The 7,174-nt window shown below is 41.2% G+C and overlaps 1 pseudogene; it reads right to left on the bottom strand.

Moving 5' to 3' along the window:
* Positions 1 to 502: 502 nt before the first annotated feature.
* The window catches only part of LOC135232850 (large ribosomal subunit protein eL43-like), a 28,320-nt pseudogene continuing 21,648 nt past the window's right edge, over positions 503 to 7,174 (bottom strand).

The raw sequence follows: 7,174 nt of genomic DNA, 5'->3' as shown, positions 1-7,174 counted from the left end.
TACAAGACAATGAAGCAACAACTAACACACTTTAGGAGAACAAAGTTGTAAACCAAGAATATTCTACCCAGGCAATGGAGTAATGGAATGGAGAGATCTTAGAGAGGCAAAGGGTCTGGTAATGTATCACCGACTGCATTTCTTTTAAATCAGAATTAAAGTGAAGAACTCAACTCAGGGGAAGTCACACTACAAAAGGACTGTCTTATGGGATGCTACCTCAGAGAACCACAGCCAAATGAACTAACGAACCTACAAGAATTGTTGGAGGCTGACGCAGGCAGCCTTTCTCTCACTCTGGATAAACCTTAAAACACAATTTTATATGAATTGTTAGCTTAATTATTCATATCATGAAATCATTCTGGAAGAGGAAATCAGAAATTCAAATAAATGTAAGTACTATTATGGAAAAAAAAAAAAAAAAAAACAACCTATCAACCCCCCCCAAAAAAAGACTCAGGGAAAATAATTTTGTGGTTGCCTTGGATGGAGTTTTTTATTTTTATTTTTTTTATTTACCACATTTCCTTTAATAAGCTCATATTTAATATACTTAAAAAAATAAACTACTTAAAACAGAAAATAGCACTTTTAGAATTCATCCCACTTCATCTAGAAGGATCAATATCTTTGGCTTCATTCTGCTGGTGTTAAAGCTTTCCAAGTATCTATTTTAAAGAAGTAGGACACTGCTCTGGCTGGCTGTGTTCTCTGCAGACTGAACGGTGTGTGAAGAGGGGTGACTAGATGATCTCCTGGGCCCTTATTCAAAAATGCAGTGACAACTCTGATTTGGGAAACTTGGCCAAAACAGGGCCAATCCCTCTGGTCAAGCTTGCTCTGGAAGGCACATCTCCTTGACTGTGGTGTATTTCAGAAGATTGCTTCCTCTAATTTGTCGTCGCTGTTGTTATTATATAAGTTTTAACCCATTTATTATAGACTAGAGATGTTTTGAAGTCCCTAGATGTTTTGGAGTCCCTGGGAGGTACAAATGGCTAACACACTCAGCTGCTAATTGAAAGGTTAGAGGTTCAAATCTATCCGAGGTGCCTCAGAAGGAAGGCCTGGGGATCTACTTCTAAAAAATCAGCCATTGAAAACTCTAGAGTGCACCAGATTTTACTCTGACACACAGGGGGTCACCATGAGTTGGAGTCAACCCCACAGCAACTGGTTAGAAATATTTCAAGTGGTGGAGCTTCTACTGATCTTTCAATTCCTTCAGTTTTCTGATGGCTGATCTCACCATGACTGCAGGGATGGTGGTATAGGTTCAGGCATCACTAGCTACTGCTTTCAGGCAGTAACCACAGTGTCAGCTTGTCTCTTCATTTTGGTTTCACAACAGAAGGAGCATGTGTACTTGGTCATCCTGGCTGATTTCAACTTTCTTCACCATTTTCCTGAGGGAGGTGCCATAACCGGTGCTGTATTTACCAACTATTTCCACCTCTTGGTGCATCGAGTCCTGTCGCTGCAAACTAGTTCCAAGTCCAGAGAGTCCTCTGATTTTTTCAATAACTTTTTTTTTCCTAATTAAAAAGTAGTCCATACTTAGGACAGAATATTTGGGAAACTCCAAAAACAAAAAAGGAAAAAAGAGAAAATCTCTCATAATCTCATGGTTCAGAGTCAGGATTTTTCATTTGTGAGATTACTTGGAAGCAAGACAGTTAAAGTAGGATGCCACGTCTCAAGGGGCTACCACAGTTTCCAGGGCTCCACTTTGGGAAGGAGACAGAGAGACTTAGCAAGCTGCTGCTCAAGAATTTGAGGGCTTCTCCCCTGAGTGGTCCACCACTCCACCCTAAAGTAAAACCAGTAAGGTAACACCCATGGACGCACTTTGTAAACTCTCAAGGGTTGTACAAATGTTATTGTAATTATTCTCAGAAGAAAGAACGTTAGTCTCTTGGTATTGTCATGATTGCACCAAAGGGAATCGTCATTTCTTCTCCCACGAGGGTTCAGCAAGGCCGTGGTTGGTCCTGGCACACGCGTCGTCTGCAAAGCTGCTGCTCTGCTCACAGCTGAGCGCACTTAGATATGGCTCCCTTATTTGTTTTGACCTCAAATAAAATCATAACTTCAAATGCTTCAGTTTAAAGCACACCACAGTCGACAAGACTGGCCTCCCGGAAGAATGCCACAGGAGCGCGGCATTAGCGCAAGCTCACGCACTGTCGTACCCATGTTTCCTTATTGCTGTGTGTATCGTGGCCCTGTCAAGGTGTAAAAGAGGTTAAAGTCTCTTGAGAAAGGGCTGAAGAGGAAAAGTTGTGAGGTGTCAGGGTGTGAGGTGTCAGGGCATACAGAGATTTTGACAACTCCCTCTCCTGGCTTCACGCCCCCTCACATAGGGCTCTTAGCCTGGGATCCCCTATTCTGGACACTATTAACGTTTTACTACAACTCTGCAGTGAGAGTATCATTCGGTATTTCAGATTTCGCCGGAGTGCTAAAAAAGGGGGAAATGCGCTAAGCCAGCAATAAGCCACAGAACTAATTACCTGGGAAATTCATGAAAAGACGCACCTGGCTTGGGTGGTACACCTGAATGTATGTAATCACCCAGATCACAACAGTCTTTAAAAATAATGAATAGGAGCGATCAGCAAGAGAAGAAAACTCTCCTAGAAGAGCGTAGCTCCCAATAAAGAATGGTTTTATTAAGAACCAGTAACACACAAGCTTCTCCATGGGGATATGAAAATAGAGAAATTTCATTTCCCTCCCATACCCTTTGCATCATTGGTTAATTCTACAGAACTTTGATTAGTGAGACTACCTTTAAAATGTCAAATTGTGATGAATTTGTATATCAGATATGCTTAAATTGGAACCCATCTTGGGCATTGTCAAGTCTAACAACTTTATATTAGAGTTGTTATATTAGGAAACTGAGGCCCAGAAAGGGTGTGTCACCAGCTGTTAAGGATTGAATTGTGTCCCCCCAAAATGTGGGTCAGCTCGTCTAGGCCATGATTTCCAGTATTGTGTGGGGTCCACCATTTTGTGATCTAATGGTATTATCCTATATGTTGTAAATTCTAGCCTCTATGATGTTAATGGGGCACGATTAGAGGCAGTTATGTTAATGAGGCAAGACTCCATCTGCAGGCTTAGGTTGTATCTTGACTCAATCTCTTTTGAGATATAAAAGAGAGAATCAAGCAGAGAGGAGAGAGACCTCCTACCACCATGAAAGAAGAGCCAAAAGCAGAGAGTGTCCTTTGGACCTAGGGTTCCTACACTAAGAAGCTCCTAGACCTGGGAAAGATCGATGACGAGCACTTTCCTCCAGAGCCAACAGAGACATAAAGTATTCCCCTGGAACTGGCACACTAAATTTGGACTTCTAGCCTCCTAAGCTGTGAGAGAATACATTTTTCTTCGTTATAGCCATCTACTTGTGGTATTTCTGTTATAACAGCACTAGGTAGTTAAGACACTGGTCTTGCCCAAAGTCTCACAGATGGGTCAAAACAGGAACCCAGGAATCTCCCACGTTCATGATTTTTGTCCTATCTGCTTACCACCTGTACATTGTTTACTTATAAGTTCTCTTTAAGTCAGTCCATGTTTTCCTTACAGTTCACTTCTATAAATGGAAAACCAGTATCACTTGATTTTATCACAAAATAAAAGGTAATGATAAGCACGAACAGAATTAAAGTGAAACAATGCTAAATTCTAAGTGGCTTTGAGACCACTTCTATTTAAATAGTGATATTGTTAGTGTTGCTGTTAGCTGCTGTCTAGCCAACTTCGCCTCATAGCAACCCTATATATAACAGAAGGAAACATTGCCTTGTTCTGGGCGATCCTCACAGTAGTAGGTATGTTTGAGCCCATTGTTGCAACCACTGTGTCGATTCATCTCACTGAGGTTCATCCTCTTTTTTGCTGACTCTCTATCAGGCGTGATGCCTTCTCCAGGGCTTGCTCCCTCCTGATAACATATCCAAAGTAAGTGAGACGAAGCCTTGCCATTTTCACTTCTAAGGAACATTCTGGCTGTACTTCCTCCAAGACAAATTTGTTCATGCTTCTAGCAGTCCATGGTATATCCAACACTCTTCGCCAACACTATAAGTCAAATCCAACAAGTGAAAAGTCCTTGACACCTTAAGAAGCACTGAGAGAGAATTGAAAAGGGAATGGCTTTCTCAGCATGTGACTCAATGCCATTTAAGGTTGTATTTGTGTATCAACTGTCATCCAGTCATACTCTGGAAAGCCTTGTCCTACTCCCTGACACCAGCCAAGAGTTGCCTCCTCCAGGCGATTGCAGAGGGAGTAGCCCTTGTCAGTGAATTAAGTATCAGTTTCTTGGTGGCTACATGTACTTTTTTATCACCTTCTTTTTAAACTCGAGAACCATATGTAAATTTTAGGTGAGAATTATTGAGAATGTACTCAGGGGGTTAGCACCATACTCAATAATATCTTTACAAAATAAAAACCAAATCCATCACTATAATCACTGATTTTTAGATTCTTAAAAGGAAATAAACATTTAAGGACAAATACCTACTATGTACCAGGAAAGACATAAGCTTTATACCATCTAATTTCACAGCAAGCGTAGAAGGCAGGCATTATTGGCTCCATTTCACACACGAGGAAACTGAGGTCCAGAGAGGTTAATTTACTTACCTCAAGTCACACAAATAGTAAGTGGATTTAAATCCAGATCTTTTATGCCAGCCCTGGCTGCTCATTAGAATCACCTGGTGATTTTTTATAACGACCAGTGTCAGAGCCTCACTTACATGGATTCTAATTTAATTAGACTGATCTGGGAGCTGTGTCATGGTACTTTTTTATTATTATTATTATTGTTCTAAAATATGTAACACAACATTTGCCAATTCAAGGATTTTCCATGTGTACAGTTTTGTGACACTAATTACATTAATTATGTTGTGCAACCCTCACTAACATCCGTTGCGAAACTTCCCATCACTGTAAACAGAAACTCAATGCTTCTTAAACAATTCTTCCTTCTTCCCCCCCTTCCTGTCCCTAGTAACCAGTAATAAACTTCAGTCTCTACATATTTGCCTATTCTAGATATTTCATGTAAACCAAAAAAACCAAGCCTGTTGCCATCAGGTCAGTTCCAACTCATAGTGACCATATAAGTGAGATCAAACAATATTTGTCCTTTCATGATTGAATTACTTCACCTAACATGTTCTCAAGTTACATCCATGGTGTAGCATGAATCAAGACTTCATTTCTCTTTATGACTGAGCGGTATTCATTGTATGTATGTACCGCTCTGTTTATCCATTCATCTGTTGGTACACAATCCAGTTGTTTCCACCTTTTGGCCGTAGTGGATAGTGAGGCAGTGAACACTGGTATGGATGTATCTGTTTACATTGCTACTTTCAAGTCTCTTGGGTATATACCTAAAACCCAAACCAAACCCATTGCCGTCAAGTCAATTCCAACTTATAGTGACCCTAAAGGACAGAGTACCTAGCCTAGTGCCGTCAAGTCGATTCCAAATCATAGCGACCCTATAGGACAGAGTAGAACTGCCCCATACAGTTTGGTTAGCAGTCGTAGCACTTAACCACTAAGCCACCAGGGTTTCCAAAGGACAGAGTAGGACTGCCCAATAGGGTTTTCAAGGAGCACTTGGTGGATTCAAACTGCTGACCTTTTGTTTAACAGCCATAGCTCTTAACCACTATGCCACCAGGGTTTCCAGGGTATATACCTAGCAATGGGTATGTATACCTAGGAGCTGGGTCATATGGTAGTTCTATATTTAACTCTTTGGAGAACTGCCAAACTGTTTACCACAGGGGCTGTACCATTTTGCATTCCCACAAGCAATGGATGAGGATTATAATTCCTCCATTATGTCATCAACATTTATTGTTTTCTGTTTCTACTGTGCAGCTAACATTGAGAAACCCTTAATGTTGGGTAATTCATAACGTTTGTTTGCTGTTATTCCCTTGTCACTTCTACAGATGTTTTTTCAAATCTGGTCTCCTACATTTCCTTTATCATTTCCTAGTGAAATTTCAATGAGCAGGACAGACTAAATCTATGAGGAAGCAGGTCACTGCCCAGTGACGGGGAGCTCCCACGTTGGAGAATGGGGAATTTTGGGGCCCAGCCCTGCTTGTGCTCTGATTGAGCAGAGACCTTAGACAATGCCCTCGCCCGTGGTTTCCACATCTGTGGCGTGGAGACGTTGGATTCAGGGACCACTAAACTCCCTTCCAACTCTCAATCCCTGTGATCAGGCTCCAAAGGCTGAGAGCTGGCTGCAAAGCCCTGTGGACGAACAGCCCCTCCACATTTCCAACTCATTTGCTTCCTTCTTCCCATCAGCTCCTTTTCTATTTAATGAGCTGAGTGTGCCCTGCCTTCCATGCCCCCTCCCCTATGTTCTTGGCCTCCTTCTAAGTCCCCAGCTTGTTTTTCACCATGGGAACACTTTTTTTTTTTCTTCATTACTATTTCGCTTCTACTTTTTTACCCAACTCCAGTTAACTGCAGGCTATCAAAACTCCTTTAATCCACCCAAGTCAACGAGTGTGCCTGCCAGGGAACTTAATTGAGCAAAATCGTATTCTTAAACTCCCAAAGTAGGGACCAGGGCCCAGCCAGTAGAAGTGGGAAGACAACAGAGCATAGAAAAGAAGCAAGTTTGTTTTAGGACAAATACCATTATCATATTCACTCCAAAATGCATCTGGGCAAATGCAGACACACACACACACGCACACACACATACACACTTGTGCTTCCAAATATCAAAATACTTTCAATGTCTCTGCTCTGGATTCATTTTCTCCTATAAACTTATTTCTATGAATTTTTGTTGTGGTGAAATATATATAACCAAACATTTGCCATTTCAGCTATTTCTACAGGTACAATTCCATGACATTAATAATGCACACCATGTTGAGCAACCATTACACTTCCAGTTGCCAGTTTTGTTCACCATCCTTGACAGAAACTCAGTACCCCCTAAGCAATAATAGCTCCCCCTTCCCCCCTCCTACCCATCCGTGTTAACCACTACACTCCTACAAAAATTTTAACATAGCAGAATAATTTTCAGAATATGGGTCATTTCACTTCATGGAATTCTTTTACTTATTTGAGTTTGTGGGTTTGTTGGTTTCACCAG

This window comes from Loxodonta africana, chromosome 11 (genome assembly GCF_030014295.1).
Source record: "Loxodonta africana isolate mLoxAfr1 chromosome 11, mLoxAfr1.hap2, whole genome shotgun sequence".
Taxonomy (NCBI): domain Eukaryota; kingdom Metazoa; phylum Chordata; class Mammalia; order Proboscidea; family Elephantidae; genus Loxodonta; species Loxodonta africana.
This window is presented reverse-complemented; position numbering and strand designations above follow the sequence as displayed.